Source organism: Pinus tabuliformis, chromosome X, assembly GCF_031772625.1.
Source record: "Pinus tabuliformis cultivar Carrire ecotype Pingquan chromosome X, CPIR1, whole genome shotgun sequence".
In the NCBI taxonomy this organism is placed as follows: Eukaryota; Viridiplantae; Streptophyta; class Pinopsida; order Pinales; family Pinaceae; genus Pinus; species Pinus tabuliformis.
This window is the reverse complement of record NC_142308.1, coordinates 124,113,412-124,127,983: the sequence shown is the minus strand read 5'-3', so window position 1 is coordinate 124,127,983 and position 14,572 is coordinate 124,113,412.

Here is a 14,572-nt window from a genome sequence, read left to right as displayed (position 1 = left end):
GCCTTCGCACTTTGCTCCTGCAGGTTATGAGTGAAATGGAAAGATTGATCAGAAAGGTGTGGGAGAGTTTTAAATGCAAGAGATAAATCAGATACGCCACCTTACGTGAAGCAATCCGCATTAAGGCACGCGTCTTTATTCCACTTAATAACTGACAACTGATTTATTACTATCATTAAAAGCGCATAATTCCAAGTCAGTTTATAGTAAGTGGCTTTTCTTTGGGTGGCGCGCCGAAGGATTCGTACTAAGGCGCTTTTATGAATTGCCAATGTACCCTTGCATGTCGCGCAATCGCAAACAGCAGCGATCGCAACATCGCAGATCGCCATATCGCAGATCGCAATAATTCAATGCTGCCAATCTTCGCCTGCCTCATTTCTGCGATATGCGATGATCGCAATATCGCAGATCGGCGGACTTGTAAGCTTTTCTTTATGGATACTAGTATGTTGCGATGCGATGTTGTTATTAACACTGAGGCGGTGCTCATATTGGTCTTTAGAAGGGAAATGAAGGTGTTTCTTATTCCTTTGTGAGGCAACCTTAAAGATTTGCTTTCATGAACACAGGTTTAGGCTTAAGTCATTCAAGAAACCTTTTCTAAGCGTATGCTTGTAACTTCAAAAATGAAATCCTTGCTTTTCCAAAAATTAACTAAGGGTCCCCATTCATTCTAGTATCGTGGCTGATACTAGATTGAACGAGGGGGGTTGTTGCTGGCCACAACAATTGGCGATTCACTTGGGAGAACCAGTTATCTCTGCTCTTTTTCTATTGACGTTTTCAAACTTCTAAAAAAAATTTTCTCAGGAATTTTGAACTTTATTATAAAAAGATAAAAACAAATGATACTTCAAAGCGTCAATGATGTTTTGTTTCAGCCCCATTTTATTTCAATTACTTGCATCCCCAGATTGTTTTCGAATTTAAATCAGTCATTACTTGGTCTTGTAAAACATAAAAATAAAGTGTTCTCTATGTATCAGTCCTTCTTAAATATGCTCCTTTGTCGCAGGTAGAGCCACTGCTGCCAGCAGGCGTCCATAGCCTCGACAGGGTTACCTATTATCCAGGAATGATCCTTTATCCTGCTTAAGGTTATTTACAACTTTTTCAGAAGGAATCCCTTTCTTGATGCTTTTTCCTTTTTATTCTCTAAAGAAAAATGTCTTGGTTTGGTGGCCAAATTATGACACAGTCATTCACTTGATTTACACTTTTGCTGAACAAGCTGGCTCGTGATGAGACCCCTTGTCTTTTGATTGCAACAATCTTGAGTCATTGCCCTGTTTTGGTAGACAGTTTTGGCAAAGTCAGCAAGTTATAATATCTGTGATCATGATAAGTCGGCTCGTGATGAGACCTCTTATTCCTTGAGATATAGCAATCTTTTTAGGTCATTCCTCTGAATGTTGTGTTTTCCTTCAGCAGGGAGGAAGTCAAATACTCTTTCCTTAAGAAAGTTTTGGACGACAATGATAGGGCTGCTTTTGGTAATGGCTGCTTTCACGGAGAATCTTTATTTTAATATTGATACCTTTCATTGTGCTGACCTAAAACAAATTCCTCACTGGGATAGCTTTCTTTTAATTTTTTGGAGTTGAAACTATCATCATTTCTGGGTTAAAGTTCTATTGATAATAAAGATCAAATTCTCAAAGGATTTGCTGTTCATAGGAGTCGAAGTTCAAAATCTTTAACAGAGACAAGGTGTCTTTAGTAAAAGTCAAATGCCATTTAGCCAGAACAAACATTATTTGAGAGAGGCAAACATTCTCTAGGGTTGCATAGAGAATATAACTAACTTTGCCTATCAATTATTGAAAACAAAACTAATAACCTAGCTAAATTACTCCTACTCCTATTCTAATTATATACAGAAATAACTAAGTAAAATGATATTTCCAATGGAACCAACGATTCATTATTATTCCTAGCCGTATGAATTTTCCAAGCATTGGTAAAAAGAATCGAATTTCTCTTGGATCGAAATTGTTGGCTAGGGAATAAGAACTTACAAACTCAATTGGAATTCTGTCTGATTTTATTTTCTCATGAGAGGTCTTTTCCAACTGAGTACCTATTGGATCATAAAAATTGGGATGGATTTCTTTTGTGAATTGGTGATCTTTCAATAGGAGGGATAACAAGTCAAATTGTGAAATGGGTTTTTCAATTTCGATGGCTTGTAACCCGTTGCTTGTTGACGTTGAGTTTTTAGCGATTTCTTTTGAAATGAAAGTTCTTATATATAAATCGCCAAAATCTAATCTATCAAAAATTTGAAAATTTAAAAAGAAATTCGATTTTGTACAAAATGAACGCGAGTGAGAAAGAAATGATTGGGTATTTATACAAATAGTGGTATCGCACAACTGGGAGTTATTTGTGACTTTTTGCTTTTCACAAGAACTGGCCAAGTTTTGTGAATCAGGAACTGAGTTATGATTGCGAACAGGGATGGAGCTTTCCTCTTGATATGAATCATAGATCGGAGTATCGTCTTGGATAGTAAAATTATTCAAATGAGCTTTTGCTTTGAGGTGAGGGTCAGCTGGTATAATTCCTGATCTAAGATGTTTTTTATTATCTGACCCTAGTTGAGTTACTTGTGATAACTCAACATCATCACAATCGGCAAAGCAACTATCACGAAAGACTTTACAGTGTCCCCTAGGTTCCTCTTTTTCATTATATGTTTTCAGACAAGGGAGGTGGGGCAGCTCTCGTTTAATATGGATCAAAGGCTGTGTTAAAGTGGTCTCTTTATTTTGAAAACCCAATGATGGTTCATTTGAATAACCCTCTGTGTCCGTTGAAATATGCTTAACATTATGAGGGGAAAAATCGTCATCACTAAAAACATTGGGGTAAAGAGAAAAATGTAAATCTGGAACAATGCATTTAACAACATCAAATAAATCTCGTTCATCAGATTCACTATAAGCATCGGGCTTTAGATCATACCTTTTTGTGCCGATACTTTTTGAAAGAGAAACAGTTGGTGGATCTAACCTTGGCATCAGCATTTGTTGATTTGAAATGATATTGTCTGACTCCATGTCAAAGTGATCTTCTGGTTCCAAGGTATTTTCCCTTTCAGTACTTTCGCCTTTGTTTTCTGGTGTTAGAGCATGCAAGACTCCTAGGCTAAATTCTGTCTGGTCAGGTACAGGAGGTAGGAAATACTCATCATAATCTGAAGGTTCTTCATCTGTGAGCTCATTCTCGAGGCCATATTGTAGACATTTAAGATGAAATCGCATATTGAAATCCCTTACGGGTTCGTCTTGTTTCCGCAGATAGTCGATTTCATCATATACCTGGTCGTATTCATAGCAATCAAATTCCAAGATGAAAGTCCTAACGAATTGGTCCCAGCTGTGAACTGATGCAACTGGGAGGTTTCTGCACCATTTTCTAGCTTCCGCTGTGAATGTAAGAGTAAAAATCCTGCACAAAACGCCTTCGTCAATTTTTTGAATATCAGAACTCGAAACTCTTTGAATGAATTGCAGGGCATGATGAAATGCAGAAGAATTATTCTTACCATTGAATTTTACCTGAGACAATAGCCTTACCACATCTGGTGGAGTGTTGGAAGAGGCAGGAACATGGATGCAACTCCAAATAGGAATTCTGTGAGCAGACATCCTTTTCCAAGATTTCTAATTTAAAAACATTCCAACAGACAATATGCTCAGGCCCTCCTTCTAGCGCCAAATATGTTGAGGGCCCCGAAATCGGGTCGACAACAAGGGGGATACCCACCCGGTCCGGAACCTGGTTGGCGGCTCCTTGCCCGTTTGGAGTAGCGGGTCCGACTGGGGGTAACGGGACCAGCTTCCCAATGCATGGGATGTGTGTGTGTGTGTGTAGAGTTTGATTATGTTGATTCTGGAAGCATTCTAAAACTAATTTAAATCTAACTTGCAAACTGACTTTAAGCTATTGTAATCTAATGAGAACAACATATATAATCTACACTAACCCGGGATATATCTTTTTCATTATGCGATTTAGAAAGATTTCATATAATAACTGGTAATAAAGATTATTCAGCTATCATAAGAATATAAACCATTTAAGATGAACAATTCTGCATAAGAAGTTAAACAAAACAGTTGTGAACAACATATCGCATAATTAAATCATTCATATGTCAAGCATAAATAAATAAGTCCACCGTACAGAAGTGCCAAATGATAACCCATATGCTCATACATTAACATATAAACAATACCAGCTGTATATCACTCTAAGAATATGAGCAGGAATTCGTCAAGAGATAAAAGTACCATTTATGACTGATTTCTACTCACAGACTTCAAGCAATAACGATTTATCTCTACTTGTTCTAATATCTACTAAGAGTACAGAAGTGCAACATCAGTAGCAGACATTAAAATGAAAACATAAATAAATCTTGATCCTTCCATTCATCAAAACCTCCTCTGAGGGTGCAGAAGTGCATGTTCCGAGGACAAGTTTTTGACAAATTTCTGGACCCTTCTCCAATGCAATGAGAAGGGTTGAAATACTACTACCTAATCCTAATAATAGTATGTTACAAAATTGAGGATACGGTTCTCAAATGACCGCCCTTTTTTTAAAAAAAACAACATTCTAAATGAAATTACTTCTGAATTTGGTCTCTGAAGTTGCAGCTGTCAAGCATAGGCTTGAGAAGAGTAGGCTGGCTGATTTCTGTTCTTAGCTGGGCTGCGAAAACGGAATCCATAAGAGCTGGCGCTACCTTCTCGGCTGCGTTCATGATGCATCTTACTGTCATGCATTGGCTGTGCGGCTTAACTAAGTAAGTCCAGTAACTTTCCCAATTTAGTCTAGCCAATGCCTGGATTGTTTTCCCGTTTGCCTGCGCTTTCTGCCTCCATTCTGCCTCCAGTTGCAACGTGCTTGGTAGGTACCCCGGGTGGTCTCTGAAATCAAATTGGCCCTATGTAAATTTTCATTTACACAGTCGATAAGGATGCTCGCTTGTGTCGCCGCTGTCTCTGCTGCTTGCTCAGCCTGTGTGATTTGTTCGTCCCATTTATTAAAGAGCAGCTCCTTATGATTTTCATTAATCTTGGGTGCCCCTGCTCTTTTCCCTTCCTCGTCATTTTGCCAAGTCAGATATTCCGTTACTCTTCTGTTGGTCTGGTCATAGTCGTTCCGCAATTCCACCACCTGGCTGGTGATCTTGTCGCTTAGTTCACAAAAATGCCTCCACTGTGATATTCTACGTACCATATCTTCCTGTTGCTGTGATAGTTGGTCGTTCAAGCCGATGGACTCTGAAATGAACTCTGTCAGCTTAGGTTCATCTTTATGCATTTCTTGCACCGTCTGCAGCTGCTTTTCTTTTTCTTCAAGACTTCTTTGATAGCTTACCTGCATCTGGCGAAAGTCTTCCTGTAGCTTTTCGAGCTGTCTGGAAGCTTCAGTGTTCGCATTGGCTTGTTGCAACTGTTGTTGTAGCAGTTGTATTTGATTTTCATGTTCTTTTAGAAGTTGCTGGACTTCAGAGGCCTTGTCGATAGTTGCAGAAGCATATGCTCCTGCAATCTGAGACAGTTTCGTGAGATTCTCGGTTGGATTATTATTTGGGTCTTTCCACAAGACATCTAGATGTTCAGCATCTTGAGACAGTGCATTCTCAAGTTTTCTCTTCTTTCTTTGTCTCCTTACAACTGCTTTGTGCTGGGGACTGTAGAATACGTCCAGTGGAGGAATTTCTTCTACGTTAAGTAAAAGTTCGGAGGATGGAGCGATAGGGAGATGCTCCATTTCTGCGGCACTACTGACTATGGTCGAGACGACCTCTTGCACCACCTGTGTATTGCTCAAAGGTGTCTTCGGGACTTGACCTTCAAGATTAATTAATTCATTGAAGGTCTCCCATTCTTTATCCAACTCTGTTGTGACAAGAGGTGTTTCGACGACAGGAGGGGGAACCTCTCTTGGTGGTGAGGCGATAACTTGCTGCTGAGCCATCGTACTTGACTGAGCTGTGTCTTTGATTGTTTCTTCGTTCTCCTCTTTGTTGTGCACAGACTCTTCAGGATGTTCAGATATTTCTTTTGCGGCGCTGGACTTAGATCTGGAAGCGCTGGAGTTTTCACTGAGGCTGATGCTCGGAGTCGGTTCTCTAGTAGCTACTCGCAGTCCTTCCAGTGGAATACTAGCCAGCCTTCTTTCTCTATACAACGTGAATTTCCGGAGGTCGTCTGGAGACAACCTTGACTGAGCTTCTTGCAAAACTTCCTTGAGCGAGTTCTTATTCAGAAAGAGATCATCAAACAGATCTTTCTTCCCAGAGAATACTCTTATCTTGACATTGGTTGTAAATTCCTGGGCCACATTATTTGGGTCGAATGGTCTTGGTGGAACTTAAATAATTGGAGACACGTCACATTCTCCACCTTGCCAAAAGCGTGTCCCACATCGAACAAATAGAAGGCCCCACAAGTGACGGGGAATTGAGGCCAAATGGCCTTTCTTTTTGTCCTTTAGGTCCTTGGTTAAACCGCCTTCAAAACAAGTTTGATAAGCGATTTCCCGGGCCAACAGTTTATCCGGGACATACAAGGGTAGGACATGTGGAGGTACAGTGCTTCCAAAAACTCAAATGTAGGTAAACCATTCTTCCCCAAACCATCCCGTGATGGGGATGATATCAATTTGTGCCTCGGGAGAGCACCTTGGGGGGTCCTTATCATACATCATTCTATGTATGGGCAATATGAGCCCATGGCAAATCTGGTAAAAATGAGGGGCAAACTGGGAATCCCATAAGACTTTATGATAGACATGAACGGGCAATGGGTCTTGGGTAGTCCATTTCAAACCCATAGTAGGGAATTTCGATACAAGACAGACAGAGTCCATTATATAGGCAGACAGATAAAAAGGAGGATAGGCCCTTTGGGAGAAGGATCTCTTAGAACGGTAGTGGAGGACCGCCGTGTATAGAGTGTCAGAAAGGATTTTGGCCCAATCCACTATCTCAGAGCTAGTCGTGGCATCAACTAACGGTAGCCATTAGATGAAAACTTATTGATATCGGGCTTACCAAATAGCCTACAGAGCATGGCTGCAGCAAAACAATATCGAGAGGTAAGGGAACTAATGCTATACATACCGTTCTTATCTTTTTTCAACAGCTTATCTCTTCTTGACCATTCCTTAGTGGTGTCTGATAGGTCCGGATTCTCCACTGCGAATTTCCTAACAAACTCTGCATTATAAGTCGCTTGTGGTTCAGGAAGATGATACATGAGCTTCAGGTCTTGAGCAGCAAACGATCCCACGAGCCCATGTCCCTGGACTTTGAACTGTCTATGATGCAACTCCGCATCATCTAAAATCCACTTGATCATGTCTGTATACGGTAGAATCTTCGGCCTTGCCGCTATTCTATGGAGGAAAGAACACGCTAGGTCTTCCAGGGATGCCTCTGAAGGACGTGATGCACCCGCGACAGCAGCAGTTACCTTGACTATTCTAGGGTTCTCTTCTTCTAACAGCCTATACATGCCTTCCCATGTTGAGATACCTGCATCTTTATTGCATGCAGTATCTGTGTACAAGGGCGCCATCTCCTTGGTCTTCTCTCTTGTTTCGGAGCTTTGAGCTTTGTTCTTCTTCCCCATTTCGCTTAGTGTTTCTATCTGATTTTGCCTTCACACTTTGCTCCTGCAGGTTATGAGTGAAATGGAAAGATTGATCAGAAAGGTGATGGGAGAGTTTTAAATGCAAGAGATAAATCAGATACGCTACCTTACGTGAAGCAAATCCGCATTAAGGCACGCGTCTTTATTCCACTTAATAACTGACAACTGATTTATTACTATCATTAAAAGTGCATAATTCCAAGTCAGTTTATAGTAAGTGGCTTTTCTTTGGGTGGCGCGCCCGAAGGATTCGTACTAAGGCGCTTTTATGAATTGCCAACGTACCCTTGCATGTCGCGCAATCGCAAACAGCAGCGATCGCAACATTGCAGATCGCCATATCGCAGATCGCAATAATTCAATGCTTTCCAATCTTCGCTTGCCTCATTTCTGCGATATGCGATCGCGCGATCGCAATATCGCAGATCGGCGGACTTGTAAGCTATTTTTTATGGATACTAGTATGTTGCGATGCGATGTTGTTATTAACACTGAGGCGGTGCGCATATTGGTCTTTAGAAGGGAAATGAAGGTGTTTCTTATTCCTTTGTGATGCAACCTTAAAGATTTGCTTTCATGAACATAGGTTTAGGCTTAAGTCATTCAAAAAACCTTTTCTAAGCGTATGCTTGTAACTTCAAAAATGAAATCCTTGCTTTTCCAAAAATTAACTAAGGGTCCCCATTCATTCTAGTATCGTGGCTGATACTAGATTGAACGAGGGAGGTTGTTGCTGGCCACAACATGACCACAAGTCAGACAATTAAAATTGGTGCAAAAAATATGAATCTCATTGCAATAATGTAATCTCTTTATTAAAATCGATGCAAACATCATGAACATATGTTCATGCCAAACAAAATGGAAATTGAATCATAAACTCATCAATAATAAAAATTTCAAATCTTATCTCAATATCCTTAACCAAAACCCTCACGACCAAACCCTCTTAATCAACTAACTTTCTTAATATGCGAAAACCCTCTCAATGGTTGACTCAAACAACTTTCTAATATGCCAAAACCCTCATGGCCAAACCCTCTTAATGGTTGACTCGTTTTCATAAGTGACTATGACTTCTAAATTATTTGAAAGATAAACCTACAAATAAATAATTAATTTTGATTACTCTTAACTTGCTTTTGGTCTATAAAAAATTCAAATCTGGAATTACCGGCCATGCTTACCTACTTTCAATCCATCTTTAGAATTACAATATCACCGTATAAAGATATACTTAGTGTTTAATACAATATCAACGTATAAAAATGTATTTAGTGTTTAAATATAATTTAATTTAAAGTGATAATTCAATATAGATGTGTTTTTAATTCTTTGCAAAACATCAAAGTGCAATACAGAGAAAATAGAGTAACATATATGGGTAGAGATAACATGTGGGAACATGTAATATACGAATAGATATTTGCCTTTCAGAAGATAACGCAATCTATTTCCCCTCACCTGGTGCCCTCACAGTTGAAATCAGACCTAAATATTCTAACTGAAAACTTATGTCGTCATAACTGACGCTGAAAACTTATAGTATATGTTCAGAAGGAGCCGCATGCTTTATTTCTATAGTATATATGTTTAGAAGGAGAAGGAACCATCGACGAGGAGGATTTACTGCACGTGGGGACAAAGCAAAGGAGTGAAGGAAAGAAGCCAACAAAATGATATTGCCATTAAAATCAGCAGAAATGCGGCTCTTCGTGTGATTCACTTAATGTCCAAATCGTTGACATCTTCGGCTGCATCAGCAACAATTGTCCATGGCGACCACAGAGAGACCTTCCTCTCCGAGTTGTCGTCGGAGTTGTCGTCTGCGGCTCCGAAGGTTGAACTGCAAAATGAATATGAGAAAGAGTGCGACAATAATGGCTGCAGAGGTAAGCCCGGACACAATGATTGCAGTCCACCAAATCTGACAACGCCCCCGCTCCTGCGCAGAAAAGATGGCTGCAAAAATCGGCACCTGAATCATGAAGTAAATAGTTAAAGAGTTGTATATAACACCTGTATAGTTGGAATATGCAGCATTTAACTGTAAAATTTGTCCATTGGAATACACAGCCGCATATAACTGTGAAATTGGCTCATTGGAAGAAGCAGCCACAGCCAATCCCAAAAGCATAGCAATAACGTCTCCTGTGAGCTGATTATTAAATAGTAACGAAGCAATGGCAAGATGAACAATTTGTGGGTTGCAGTATGTGACGACGCGATTACTGTTGCTGTTACCATCGGCATCTCTTCCAAATTGATAGTTCGTTCTGACATGATCAATCTGATTTTCAAAGGCGATGACTGCATATCATTAAAGAAATTGAAATAAAGCAACAAAATACAAAGAATTAGAGAGTAATATACTTACCTCGAAAGACCTCTGATTGCAGATCAGTGTAATAAATTGAAGAGAATGAGACGAACGAAACGTTCAAACAGGCTCTGCACCTTGTTCTTCTGTGAGGTTGGGATTGATTTATAACGAGGTAGTCCGGTCACTCGGTCACCGCTCACGAATCTCTGGGCGGGCTGTGACCGCCGAGTGTCAATTTGGTAATGGAAAATAATTTTTGGTTTGTAAAATCGAAAATGATGTGTATTTTCACGACCTAAACCAACCAAAAATTATATTTATTTATGTTTATAGCACTTCTTTCACTTTACAATATCACTTTATGTTTATATTTATTTTTATTTTCAAATGCAAAATTATGTTTAGGTTTATATCACTTTCAGACAACACTGTGCCCGAAAGACTTCCTGTGATCGGATGAATTATATTATATTCCGTGACCAAATGTACATGAACGTAAAGTTTATGTTTATTTTCCATGACCTAAACGCAAAATTATATTTCGCCTTTCAACATGTATTTATATGAACTTCAAGTGGAAGGAGGTTTGTTGACTTAGGTATATATATGAATTTCAAGTGGAAGGAGGTTTAGTGAGGTTTATTGATTTTTTAAATCAACAGCAAAGATTGAATGTATTGTGAATATGCTTTTGTTAACTATGGTTTAATGTCACATTGTGAACCATGGTAAACGATGTTAAACCATGTTTCTTTTAGGGCATGGTCAACTGTTGTCCAATATCTCATTGTGATAAAGATTGACTCAATATGAAAATCAATTATAGTAAATCATACTCAACCATGTTTATTTTAGGGTTTAAAATATATATCTTAGAGTTTATATACCTGGGTTAAAAAAAAAATTGCAAACATTATCAGATATTAAAATTAATAATATCATTCTTTTATTTGAAAGAAAAAAATTTCATCACTTGGGTTTATAATCATCTGAGTTTTTAGTGTTAATTCCTTCTGTTTATAATATGAATCCTTCGGGTTTAATAATCAAGGATTCATATTCCTCGTGTATAATATTATTTATAGCATTTGTAATATTAATCCTTGAATTTAATATAAATCCCTTGGGTTTATAATCATGGTCAACCATGGTCCAATGTCACATTGTAACAAAGATTGTCTAAATATGAAAATCGACCATGGTCAAGCATCATCAACCATTTTCAAGCATGGTCAACTTTGGTCAATCAAGCTACAATGTCGCTTGGTAAACCATGCTCAACCATGTCTATTTTAGGGTTTAGAATATTTATCTTAAGGTTTATATACTTTGGGTTTATAATATTAATTTCATGGTTTTAATATTATTTCATTGGGTTTATAATCCTTTGGAGTTTTAGTATTAATCCCTTTGGGTTTATAATATGAATTCTTTGGGCTTATTAATCCAAGTGTTCATATTCATAGGGTATAATATTATTCATAGGATTTATAATATTATTCCTTGGATTTAATATAAATCCCTTGGATTTAATATAAATCCCTTGGATTTATAATCATGGTCGAATGTCATGGTCAATCATGTTGAAGCATGGTCAACTATGGTCCAACGTCACATTGTGACAAAGATTGTCTCAATATGAAAATCAACCATGGTTAACCATGGTCCAACGTTGCATTGAGACAGATTTTCTCAATATGAAAATCAATCATCGTCAACCGTTGTTAATAACCACGGTCACATTGTGACAAAGATTGTCTCATGGTCCAAGATTATGCATTGTGGCAAAGATTATCTCAATACGAAATTCAATTATGGTCAACCATAGTCCAACATTGCGTTGTGATAAAGATTGCCTCAATATGAAAATCAACCATCTTTGATCCAAAATGGATCCTATAACACTCTCTAAGTTTTCATGAACTCTTTAAAAATCATGCCAAAGATTAAAAGTCTTATAAAGATCAAGTTATTGGAGGGAATCCTTAGACAATTGCAACGGCGATCAGTGCGGATCAATGAAGGTCATTGATCTAGCGCACAGAGTAGCGGACCATGGTAACGCGCTCTCACACCAACCAGCAAATGCATGGACAATTTTAAGCAACAGAGGTAGTTTCCGATATGCGGTTAGCGACAAGTCGCTAATCGCTAATCGCAAGCAAACCTCTCAATGAAGAGAATCCCCGAGCACCCGGACCCGAAATAATTATAAAACGCGGAAAGTTTTGTTTCAGTTCCGTCGGAGCGGGATTCCACAAAACCGGCAGGATATCGGAGGAGCTTCGAGCGGTAATTGGTTTCAACCGAGTTCTGCCCGATGCCATACAACGAGTGCCACGCGTCCCGGGGAAGAGAGAGAGAACTTCTCACAACAGACAGGTAAACATCATGTTACTTAGCCGCTCGATATGAACGATGACCGTTGGATCTGGGGCCCCCAAATCAATGGTGGAGACGCGTTCCAATGGATGACCGAAGTTGACAAGGTTATGAAGCGAGGTCACATAGGATTTGAAATCCGAGATGGATGATGCTTTGGTAGAAGGTCGTGTTTCACGGGAATTCTTGGAGTTAACTGAAAAAAACGGTCGTTTCAAAAATGTCCAAGAGAACTGACACTCATCCGTTATGAAATAGGTGGCCACCTCCCTGTGAGGCGCTATACGGTGACTGATTACGTAGGACAAAGGGATTCAAACGGACACAGGCAAGGGAACTAGAAAGCTGGGAAGCGGAAACAAAAAGTTGGGAAGAATATTGGCTTTAAAGCCACAAACTGACAAAGAGAGAAGCGGGCAACAAGAGAGCAGTAGGCAGTAAGTCAAAAGCAAAGAGAAGAAACTAAGCTGACCTATAGAAGCAAAGGCAGCATCGAGCCAGAGTTAAGACAGAGACAAAGAGAGTCAGAGAGTCTGTGTACTCCAGAGAAGGCTTGAGAGGTTCAAGCGCACTCCTCTGTAATGCCTGTCATGTATGAGTCTCAGATTGGGCTCATACTACTATGACCAATAGAGGTTGAGAGTCAGTAAGGAGAGTCTGTGTACTCCAAAGACTTGGGAGATCCAAGTACAGTCTTGCTGATTTATATCTGTTGTGTGAGACTCAAATTGAGCTCACTGTTGAAAAAATCTGCTTGAAAACATAATAGAGAGGCCACCACTGAAGGCTGGACCAGGAGACGTAGCCCAGGAGTATTGGGTGAACTCCTTATTAAACTTGTTGTGTTTATATGTGTTTCCTGTTATGTTTTCTTTAACTGCTTCATTGCCTGTGTATTTCACAATCTTATCTATCTGTTTCATAAAATAACATAGGCATATCCATGCACATGAGTCTGTAATACCTTATTAATTGTCTTGGATCAATAATAGATCAAGTGGTATCAGAACTCTAGGTTGCTAAGGTTAGACAAACTTTTGTTGAACTGTTTGTGAATGGTAACTAGATCAAATCTTAAATTAGGCGAAGGAGAGTTGGTTGAAGCTAACCCAGAAATTGGAAGAGTCTATCCAAAGAGGAAAATAGCAGAAGAAAGTCCCTTGGAATCAGACTCCTAGTTCATGGACAGTTTCATGACCATGACAGCCATGGTAGAAGAAATGTATAGAGAATTTAAGAGAGGTAGAGGTGAAGTCATCAACCTCCAAACAAGATAAAGGAGTAGAAGAACCTATTCTAGTTGCCCAGCCAGAAGGCAAAGGAAAAGAAGAGAAGCCCTCTCCGCCATCTCCCCATCATCACCTTCATCATCACCTTCTTCACATAAAGAAAACCCTGAAAAGAAAAAGAAGAAAACTTCTTTGATTAAATTAGATGTGAAGTTTGATTTGCCAGTTTATGACGGAGAATTGAATGCAAAAAAGTTAGATAATTGGATTAGATAGATTGATGTATATTGAAGAGTGCAGAACATCGATTCAGATTCAGCTGGCTAGCCTACGCCTTGGAGGCACCGCCCTGGTATGGTGGGAAGGCAGGACACAAGCTTATTTGAAGAATCATGGTAAAATTCTTTCTACCTGGAATGAATTTGTTTCTGCCATTAAAAAACAATTCTATCCACTAGCTTATATGCAGCAAGCTATGATGAGTTGGCAAACTCTTCGCCAATTAAAAGGGCAAAGTGTACAAAATTACACCTAAGAATTTAGAAAAAGAGCTTTGATTCTAAGCATTTCTTTAGACTCACCTGAAACTTTGCTAAAGTATATAGGTGGTCTACATAGTTATTTGAGACATACCATTCTCATGTTTAATCCCACTAGCATAGATGAGGTATATGTTCAGGCTACACATCTAGAGGCTAGAGGCAAGAATGTGAACCTAGAAGTTGAGGGATCATCAAAACCCACTGCAAGCAAGAACAAGGAAAAGAGAAAGCAGAAATGGAAAGAGAGGAAGACAAATGTTGTACAAAAGACCAAACCTTCATGCACTCACTGCAAGAAGGATGGGCATGATGAAGAACACTGCTAGATTTCGCATCTGGAGTTGAAACCCAAGAAGTTCGATGGCAAAAAGAAGAAGACTATTGCAGCTATTCAGAAGGATTTGGGGTCAGACTCAC